Genomic DNA, 11,598 nt, shown 5'->3' on the forward strand with positions numbered 1-11,598 from the left:
AGTTTTCTGGGAAATAGTAGAGTAAAAATTCTACAATAAAACACAATGCTTCAGATTTTGGAATAAATCATTCGTGTGAGAATTTAGGCATAAGTAGGGAAGCTATTTCCTTTCTAAGTCTTACACCACCCAAACTGCATCACCGTTGAAGCGAGAGTCCTTGTCAGCTCATATTTCAGAAAAGAGTTTTATTATAGAGACTAGAAAATTTAACACAGAATATCAGGGGGAATCAATTCTTTCTACACATATTGTTGCAATTTGAAAATCTTAAATATCAATCTCCAAGGTCATTACCTCCTTCATGAAACATTTTGTTTTTTCAGTGTTGAAGAAATGTATTGGTCTTTTGAGGCAATTTATATCTGGCTTCCCTCTGTAGATTATGCCATTGAGTCTCACCTCTACTTTTATGAGAGGTCTTGGATAGATTTGAAGTTTGAGAAATCTCACACAGGCAATTAGAAGTAATAAAGAATGTCTCTTTCACAGGGCAACACTAATTTAATGTAAGGTTTAGAGAAAGCCTGGGACTGGAGAATTATTGTTACTGTCATATTTTGTGCATAGTTGAAATTCAACTCCCAATATATACTCAGGCAAATGAAACATATCTTGCTCAGAAATTTGGAATAAAAATGAGAATGTCTACTTAAAGAATGTATTTTAGCATAGTCCCATTCTGACATTTCAGGTCTCTGAGGACCCAATCAATGAAAAATCATTCCCACAGACACATTACAGAACTGAGAAACTTCAGAAGAAAGTGCATTGCAGAAGTTATAGACAATTTGCAGTAAAAACAGACCGCAGTAGCCACAAAATCTGCAGCTTTGGGATGGCCCATCTTTACTCAGCTTCTTTTCTCCATTTCACCACCCTAAGTAGGATTCTGAAAACAGCTAAATCATCAAGAGAAGCACCCATTTGGTTGTAAATGCAATCGCCTACATCTTTAGGCACAGACTGTATGTGCGATAGTTACTCTTCTGTTCTTTTAATCATTTGCCCAGGTGCGACCACAATGTTGAAAATTATAGTCACTCTGTAAAATAAAAACATAATAATTATTAAATACTTACTGCATATCAGATGTTTTTCTCAGAATGGTACCTTTGTTAAATCACTCTGATGACTAATATTAGTATTTCCATTTTACAGTTGAGGATATTGAGGCACAAAAAGGTAAATGTAATTGCCTGAAATCACAAACATTTTAAGTAAGTTTGGCAAGATAAAATCTAGAATTTGAACTCCAGAGTCCACTGTTTTAGAATAAGTTAGACTCTATTCTCAAATGCATTATTTCCTGAATCAAGAGTCAAATTATTTCGTTGTGTCTACTCTAGGAGTTACAAATTAAGTACAGTGAAAATGCTGCACTAAAGAGAAATGTCACCTGAGTATTTTAATCATAGGCACGTAGGGGCCCTCATACATTTAATCAATATTTGTCTGCCCTATTCTGTGCTGGGACTGCAGTTATAACTCTGAATGAGACAGACTGAAGATAGGTTCCCAGGAAGGGATGGGCTCTCAGGATAGAGGGATGGAAGGGCAATAAATAAGGAAACAAGACATATTTAATTTCAGTTCTATAAAGAAAATAAAATAGTTAATATGACTAAGAATGCCAAAGAGTAGTGGGGGGTTTAAGTGGTATGTCAGAAAGTTCTCTTTGAGAAAGCGGCATTTGATTTGAGACCTTGCTTGTGAAAAGGAGCCAGACTTAGACTAACCACTGGAAGAGAGCAGCAGAGAGAGCTGCAGATGCACAGCAAGGAAGGGTGGGAAATGCTTAGTGACCACAGAGATGTCGGAGAGCTCAGCACTGGACTCAAGTCATAGAATCATTTTCAAGAGTTGTATATTCATCATGACACATGTTAGCACTGCTTCTTGTCCCCAAACCCTGATGTAGCGAAAATGAGCATTCACCATTTTACTGTCCCACGTGAATTAGAATTTAGGACTTGTAGGGAAACCTCAGACCATTTGGCCAACCTCTTCTTAAATACCTGTTACAGATGACCTCTGAATTACAAATGAAGGATATTTTAAAATTACAACATATTTTTTCTGCCTATGAAAGCAACTCATGATCAAGTAAATAGTTAAACAATATCTCTATGCATTTCTGAGTATAAAATTGGGTAATATTAAATAAATTAACATCAGCACCCATTGTTGCCCTTAGTCTGCCCTACTTTGCCTTTTTTCCCAATTATTAGCTTGCAATATACAAGCTCCTCCACTAGTGGAGGAGTTTGTCCCCTCTCGGGACAGAAATGAAGAGAGGGGACAAAACAGATTCAACAGAGAACAGGCTGAGAAAAACTGGGTGAGAGAAAAAGGGTGTGAGAAAGAGCCTGATGCAAAAAGGGAGCGCACACTGACAGAGCAGAGCATGTGGCTGCCTGAAGTGTCACTGGGTCGGGCCGACATAAGGCTAGAATTCCTCATGGACGTCCAGGGTGGACCTCTTTGTTCTTCAGATTCCCACCATGGGCAGCATCGACTGGCACTGGCAGAGATTCATTGGTTTGGGAAACACGGAAAGGGAACCCTTAATCTTACCTAGAAGAGGCTCAAATAGTAACTGAAGGACATTCCCATCTAAGAGAGGCTCAGCCTGTGTCAATATTATGTAACTTAATATTATCATATTTAAAGTGTATGGATTGACTCATTGCAAAATACAAGCTTCAAAAGTAGCAAGAGAGTGGTTTGAGTTTTTCACTGATGTAGTAAGTTAAACAATATTTAGCCCACATTATACAGAAAGTAATGAGTAACTAAATGAATGAATGAATATGATTGTGTTCAATGACTGAAAATGTAAAATAAAAAATGCTTTGTTAGGCTACTGGTGGCTTTATTTTTTCCAGAGTTGCCTAGGATTGAACCCAGTCATTTTTAAGTTACTTTCAACCTTACTCACTCATGACTTTAGTCAAAGGTTTTGGTTACTATTTCCTGAATTAACTCTGTGCCTCTTTCTCACTTTCTTTTCCTTCTGAGACACCCACAATTAATATATTGGTCTCATTTATGGCTTTTATTTATTGTTTTTGACTCTCTGATTTAATATTTCTAATACCCTGCCTCCAAACTTGCTGATTCTTTCTTCTAATTGATCAAGCCTCCTGTTGAATCACTGAGTGAAATTTTCATCATTCCTTGTATTTTTCATATTCGGAAATTCCATTTAGTTTTTTATCTATAGTATCTATCTCTTTGTTCATATTCGCATTTTTCTCATCACTTCCTGACTTTCTTTAGTTATTAAATAGTGTTAATATGAGTCTTTGAGATATAACAGAAACTTCTCAAAAAGTGAGAAGTAAAATGTAGGTGGAAATTAAAACAATAGCTAACACTCAGTGTTGTATACAGCATTATGTATGTGGCTTTCAGTGAGAAAATCACAAAAATTTCAAAAGCCTTTGCAGCTCTTTCTGCTTTCATGATCACGAGATTTCCACCTGGGAACTTCATAGTTTCATTTCAGATATACACCCTATAAAATCTCAGTACCTACTCTTCGAGAAAAATAAATAAGTTAAGGCAAAAGTAAAAATTGTCAAGATAGATTGGAAATTTGAAATTTGGTTTATGAAAAAATTTTGTAGACTATTTGAACTTTTGTAAATTATTTAAGGAATTTGTGTACTCAATAATTTATAGAATCTTCAAGGGAGGCAACAGCAGTTATTCATTCTTTTATTCATTAAATACATGTTGTTAAATAGGAATTATACTACTCCCTGCTGTAAAGCATCAACCAAAGGCACACACTGTCTGCACAACACTTTCTGGAAAGCACATCACCACACTTGTCACCCTTTGTTTAAAATCTATCTTACTTGTTGATTATTAAGTTGGAGTATTAAATCAATAATCCTCTCTCTTTCTCAATATAAAGTAGAAGAAATGTAGGTCTTTTCTTCCTATCTCTCCCGAGAACTATGGCCATGTTTCCTTTACCTTTAAATTACCTCTGTTTTTTTGACCATAAGACACACTCCCTGCCCTGTCTGGTGTAGCTCAGTGGATTGAGTACGGACTGCAAATCAAAGGGTCACTGGTTCGATTCCCAATCAGGGCACACACCTGGGTTATGGGCCAGGTCCCCACTGGGGGCCATATGAGATGCAACCACACATTGATATTTCTCTCTCTCTTTCTCTCTCCCTTCCCCTCTCTAAAAATAAATAAGTAAAATATTAAAAAAAGACACACTCCCCCCAAATTTGGAATGAAAATGAGGGCGTGTCTTATAGTCTAAATATGGCTTACCTGGCTCACTGTGGGGGCAGGCAGCAGTGGTAGAGCAGGGTCACAAAAGGCAGGAGCAGGGTGGACACTGCATTTGCCTCCCAAATTTGGGGGGCAGGGGTATGTGCGTCTTATAGTCTGAAAAATATGGAAATTCCATATTTTGTGCAATGTCTTAGAAAGTACTCACTAAATTCTATGGATTTATAAATATTTATAAATGCACTGTAAATATTTTAGAAACCATACTTCATCCTGCAAATTTTTATTGGTTTCCCTTCTTCTGTGATGAAGGGTTTGCTTTAAAGTCAGATTTTCAAGATGTCAGGTGGGTGATTTGCTGAGCACCGCAAGTGGCCACCCTGATGCATGGTGTAGGTGGACCAGAGTAAGGACATAAGGATGACCAGCCAAAGAGATGCTTGAGAGACTGTTAGAGAGTGCAGGCATCCTGGAGGTGGTTTCTGGGTGACAAAGAAACATGCTGACAACTGCGGGAAAACCACAGCTGGCTCTTGAAAGCTGCTAAGAAGATTCGGAAATGACATTCTCTTGGAAGCTATACCAAAAACAGCCCACTGGAAATAAAGAAGAGGACACCCTTTCTATTGCTACAGCCTTGCAGTTCTTTTTTGATGAAGCCTAATGCCAAGGCAACATGCAAAGGAGAAATATGTTCAATCCAAATCTAATAATACAAAACAAAGCAAAGGACTGGACTTATACCTGGGATGCAATATATTTGCAACTGCACAGAAGGTATTTTGACAGGCTTAGAAGTCTCATTTCCATTGTAGGCAAGGAAAACTGTGACCAAGCAACCATTTATACCCTCATAACTAGTTTTGCTTGATGAACTTAAGCAGTGAATTCCTTTTTGAAGAGGCATTAGACTTGTCACGGGTGGGTGTCTGTGAATAAATGCATTGATTTATCCATTCACCATGTATTTGTTTCCCTGTGATTCTACTGCGAGCCAAACACTGCTGAACACTGGGAATAGTGATGGAGAGGGGAATACTATAGAACCACACTGAGTTAAGCCTGGCCAAAGACGACAGCTATTAAATAATTCCATGAATGCTGATGAAATGCAATTGTGACTAACTCAGGCCAAAAAATTCCCAGCGTGCTATGATATACTCTAAGATAAAATCCTTGTGATCAGTCAAATAGCTTGTAACAGGGGAACGATTGGATGCTTACTTCATATCCACATGAGTTCTCCTCCTGATGCTTCCTTAAATTTAAGGCATAAGGTTAGCTTGCATTTCTTTGTAGAATGTCACACTCTCCTGCATTTTCTGGAGTACAGAATGGAGAAAATAAGGGTTACACAGGAAATTATAGGGCACTAGAGAACAGATCAGGTATGGAACCTGTTCATGTATCTCTTGCCCAGCATAGCCCTGGTCATTTTGTAGACACACTGACAATTCTAGCAATGAGAAATTGTCCCTCAGTTTTATGTCGACTCAGTTAATGTCACAGTCATTCTTCATTAATCATTTTCTGAGTAAGCATTTGCATCTGGAACTCAATATAGATTAATGATATAATGGTTTTTTTTAGATCTCAAAGGCATTTTCAGAAAACTCCTAGGCCAGGGAAGAAAAAACATTATCAGCCCCCATTCTTTAATTAGTTTGCTGTGCTGCCTGGAATTTTGTGTTGAAAGTGATTTTGAAGTCATTTTTACCCTTAGAGCAAAAGCAAGAGGTTAAAAGAGGTTACGTTGTCCACGGACATAGGAAAGTATATTTGAAACTTGTGTAAGTTATTTTACATAAAATCACTTTACTTTTAGGCAAAGAATGTCTCTGAATAAATATCACCTGCTTATAATTTCACTATTGTCTTAAAATATAACTTTTCAATAACATACTGCTCAAGTCAATGCTCAGGCCCTGATTTTTGTGGTGGTGCAAGAGGGCATTGATCTGAAACAAGCCAAATCAAAATCAATTGAGTGAATATGTAAGCTGGTTAAGTCACAGACCATTTTTTGCTATGCACCATTTGACCTATATTCACCATAAATTATTTTACAATCTTGACAAGCTGTTAGAAAAAATAAAAACTAAGCGTGCATCTCTCCATGACGGGCAAACATAGTAGGCAACTGAAATACTTAGTTTATATGGAAAAGAGCTTGGCAATGGGAATCCTTTGTATACAAGGATCGATTTTAGTAATATTTACTCGGGCACCAGAGGTCAATGAAAAGAGTATAGCTTGTGAGTCAGGAAGAATGTTTAAACTCTAGTTTTACTGCTTCTTAATAATATGATCCTTGGCACATTAAGTAATTTTTTCAGTTCAATTTTCTCTCCCAAAAAGCTTAGATAATTGGGAATGTACTGTGCCAGGAAATGGTGAATAAAGGAATTAATATATGTATATACCTATTTTTTTACTAAAAAATACTAGTTCTCTGCTTATCACATACATTTCTACTTCACAATTAATGATCCCAGTGTTATCTAAAGGAAAAACCCAGCCATTCCCCCTAACCTTATAGTGATACTTTTTTTTTAACCGGGAACCCCTTATACCCTTCTTTCCTATTCATTCATTTTTTTGGTGCTCAGTTCAAACATCTCTTCCTCCAGAAAGCTCCTATGATCCCTAAACTTACTAACATATTTCCTCTCTGCAGTCCTACAGCATGCTGTGCCTACTTCTGTTTACACATTCACTGCTGACATATCTTCTGTCTCATCACCAAACTATAAGCACCTCTGAGTAGTTAACCACATTTTACAGTAATATGCTCCCCATGTTTTAATTGCCAGCTTCAGGGACAGCTGTTATTTTTCTCTTATACAATGTTTCCAATATTGTTTTTAATTCTACTAAAAATGCATATATTAAATTTTAGAAACCAAAATGTCACACATTGAGTTCCACTGAGAGATAAGTGGAACTGAAACATAAGCAACTTGATGTGAAAGACACTTCGCTTCTGTTCCTTTACTGCCATCTTCTGACGTGATCAGTGTTTGCTGCTGGCGTCATTTGCTCCTTTGAGCCTCTTCTGTTCCTGGGCTGTGAGTGTCAAGGCAGCACTGAGGAATCTGAGCTAAGGCTAGTTAGTGATGCTGTTGCTGAAGACAGCCATCTGTTTTACTTTCACCTGAAACTCAGGGTTTTCACTGATTCATTTTGCTGATGGGAAAGGCTAGTTGACTGTCAAAATCAATATCGTAGGGGTATTGCATTTGGTCCAAAACTATTACAATAAAAATATAATGCATTATTCAATGTAGCATTTACTTCCTTGATATTGATTTTGTAAATGCCATCTTAATATTCAGGGTTCATAGATTATGTCCATTTTGAACTTGGAGAAAGTCACTAGGTCCTTATTTATCTGTAAAATGATAATATAGGGAGTGATTTTTTCCCAATGACTCCTGTAGGAATTGAGCTTTATAATTCACTTTCATTTTATGGGAGATTTCATTCAAAGTCACCTAGAATGAGGCAGGATACAAAGCTTTTACTTTGAGAATGTATATGGATTTCAGATCATGTTTACATAGCTAATTTTGGAAACACTTTTACAAATCCTGTGAAGTAAGCAAGAAGATACTGTTTTATTACATTTTTCATTGGAGAAATATTGCACATGGATTCAAGGCCAAAAAAGCAACTTCTTGCTATAAGTTCCAGGTTCTTTCTTCCTTACAGCAAATTACTTTGGTCTACTATAACTCTTTCAAATACATACAAACATAAACTTTTGTAAAAAAAAACAACTTGAGTTTCTATAAAGAAGAGGGAATTATGTGTCCACTCCAAAACGTAACATACAAAGCATTTATATTTTAAAATGATTTACTAAAAGACTATAAATAAACAACTCCAATCCTGTCTTATCAACCAATAGTTGCTGGTGTCATTTCAACACCAACAGGAATTTCCGACCGGGGATGCGGTGAAGGAAACTTTGTTCAGTGGGAACAGCTCAGCTGTAAAACAGCCCGACTGTGGAATAGCTCCAGAGTGTTAATAGCTCAATTATGATGGCTGAGTTCAGAGAGACTACAATCTAAGTGAGAGAATATAAATTGCCACCGTCCTACGCCCTTAGCCTAGAAATTGCCCTGGTGTCTCATGTCAGTTCTACCATATCCTATTGTCCAAGTAACGAGAGTCTAAGTTCAAAAGGAGAAGACCTAGTCCTGACTGGTGTGGCTCAGTGGATTGAGTGCCAGCCTACAAACCAAAAGGTCACTGGTTCAATTCCCAGTCAGGACACATGCCTCGGTTGAGGGCCAGGTCCAGCCCCCATTAGGAAGCACGTGAGAGGCAGCCACACATTAATGTTTCTTTCCCTCTCTCCTTCTCTTCCTGTCTCTCTAAAAATAAGTAAATAAAATATTTTTTAAAAGGAGGAGACATAGAATCCACCTCACAATGAAATAAATGTCACTGAATTTGATAACCATACTTTGAAAATAGCAGAGTTGGTCTTCTAGCACAAATTATTTATCTATCAACCACATGAAAAAAACTTCTCACCTCCAAGACCCCTTCTTCCAAAATAATATCTCTTTATAAAAACAGCCCCAAGCTTGAGTCATGAATATTGTTATTTATATCAGTTCCAGATCCAGATGAACTTTTTTTATGTGGCTCCTAAAAGAGACATTTGTGAGTGTAATTTCTCTTGATATAAAAAAATTAAAGAGATAACATTTGTTTCCCTACAATCACTATAAAAATCAAAAATGGTATAATATATCTTTCATCATTGAAAGCAGAAATTAGGATTCCCACAGGAGCCACTGGTCCATAGATATTTTAAAATATATCTGGGCAGAGGTTGCCCATCTTTTCCTTTCATTAGGGCCCAGCCCTACATCTGAGAATGATTTTCCATGGCTTTGGAGCTCTGCCCTCCTGGCTATTGGTTCTGTCCTCTGGTTCACCCTTTCTATTTCATTAGAAATTACAGTATTTACTGCTAGGTCATTTCCTCAACCAGCTTTCTAACTATACTATGTCAAAGACACAAAGGCCTCTTTCATTTCTTATTCCCTCTGTTCTTCTAGTGTAAGCTGCTGGTACTTCTACCAGCACCTAATAAGGCTCAACATTTTATAGGATTTCTATGAATCTAATTTGGGTATACTAGATCAGACAAAAGCTACAACCATACACCTTATTAAGATAAATCAGTTATAATAATGGAGTATCTGCTGCTGTAGGTTAAAAACATGATGTACATTGTAGAAGAAGGCAATGCTCTTTTCCTGACTCAGCCTTACTAAAGCAGGTGTTCCGAACATCTTTCCATTCTTTAAAATTAGAGAAAAGCTTGGCCTTCCTGTTGTTGTGTAAAAAAGATGGAGTTCCATGATACCCTATGCACCTCTCTGTGCTCTGTATATGTCTCCACTATGTCCCAACATTATTCCGTCATTATCACTTGTGGTCTGTCTTCCAAACAATGCTGAAAGGTTCTAAAGGATGAGAGTCTCTATTTCTTTTAAGTTCCTAGCAGAAAGTCTAATATACAGTAACCTAACAGTATTAAGAGAAATCAGTTTATTTTTTTTGAACAAAATCACCATCTTGTGGCATAATAGAATATTATCACTGTGAAGTTGAAAATGGTCATTGGCCCTGGCTGGTGTGGCTCAGTGGATTGAGCGCTGGCCTGCATCCAAAGGGTCACTGGTTTGATTCCCAGTCAGGGCACATGCCTCATTTGAGGGCCAGGTCCAGCCCCCATTAAGAGGCACATGGGTGGCAGCCACACATTGGTGTTTCTCTCTCCCTCTCTCTTTCTCTCTCCCTTTCCTTCTGTCTAAAAATAAAATAAATAAAATTTTTAAAAGTAATGGTCATTGTATCTTAATAATCATTGGCATAAATATAATTACTTTCTGATTTCTTGTCTCTAACTTATGTAGAATTAAGTAAAAACTGAAAGGCAGGGTCTCAAAGACACTCAGTTCTGACACTTCTGCTTCAATCTGTCTATATAATTTAAATGTTTGGTTCTATTTAACTGTATTTTGTTTTTGTCTCAAGGGGAAATTTTTCATATACACTTAAGACAGAAAAGTTTTTATTTAAGAAAGAAACCTGGAGAAGTTTTCAAGAACCAAAAATACATAAAGTAACATAGGGTTTGACTTTTCGAGAAGTAAAAAGCCATCAGAAACACAGGCCAGTTCATCTCTTGAGGTCTGAAAGTATTTTCCACCCCTCTTATTATTTTCCTCTTTCTCTACAGAACCTTCATCTTACTGTTCAACTTGAAAGTGTTAACAATGACTGTCCTTTATCCCTTTCTGTGTGAAACCATTTGTTTTAAATCTATGAGCTAATTGACACAATCTCTATGTCCCGATACTAAAAGTCAGAGGAGTTATCTAATTGGCACAGATGATCTTTTACTCAACTAGCCTGTCTGTGAATGATATTCTTTTATCATATTTCGTCTCCTAGTTCAATTAATTTTGTTAGTGAAACTCTCTCGGTTCAGTGAACTGTGATAACAAAATAGTACAATAATTTCTTCCAGGCTCACACAGCAGCTGCAGCACTAAGACCATATTGGTTAAGGGATGGGCTATAAGGATTAAATCTTACACAATGATTGGAGAAATAAGTCCAGAAAGGAGGATGGGGGGGGATCAGGAAAAAGTCACTGATTGGCTTCAAGAAGACTTTCCAGTATTAAGTCTGGAAGACTCACACAGAAATGCAAATTTGGTCCTGAAGATCTGGTAAAGAACATCTACAAACAGAATGGTTTTATTTTGTTTTCTGCCATATTTTCTTAAATTTGAAATTTTTTTGTGGTTATTCCTGATAATGTATTTACTAACCTTTATGATTTGGCCTGATAGAGAACAATGAGGATGCCAACTTGGTGAATCTGATCTAAAATCCAGACGTTACTAAATGTACATTACTAAGCAATATCATTTTATGGAACTCACTTTAGAGTGAGTTTAACATCTATGATATGCATTAGGCATAAATCTGATATCCTCCATAGTTTGTGTTTGTATCACTTATCCCTGGAATTTCTTATGAATCGAAGAGAACTATGAAGGCATTATTTATTTCTCTTTCAATGCGAAAGGAAATTAAATTTCTATATTAGCTTAAGAATATCTATAGACAGGTTTCTGACTGGTCTTCTGCAGATTAATGCATTCAGCCCTTAGTTACAGGTGTAGCATCATCACTGAAGAAAGTGCTGGGCATCATAGAGTTTGTTGGTTTTGGGGGTTCTTTTCCAGAATAAAGGCCTCACAGAGAATAAGTTTTCTAAGATGTATGGGAAAGAGGTTA

Source organism: Artibeus jamaicensis, unplaced genomic scaffold (genome assembly GCF_021234435.1).
Source record: "Artibeus jamaicensis isolate MK-2021 breed Jamaican fruit bat unplaced genomic scaffold, CSHL_Jam_final contig_797, whole genome shotgun sequence".
Taxonomy (NCBI): Eukaryota; Metazoa; Chordata; class Mammalia; order Chiroptera; family Phyllostomidae; genus Artibeus; species Artibeus jamaicensis.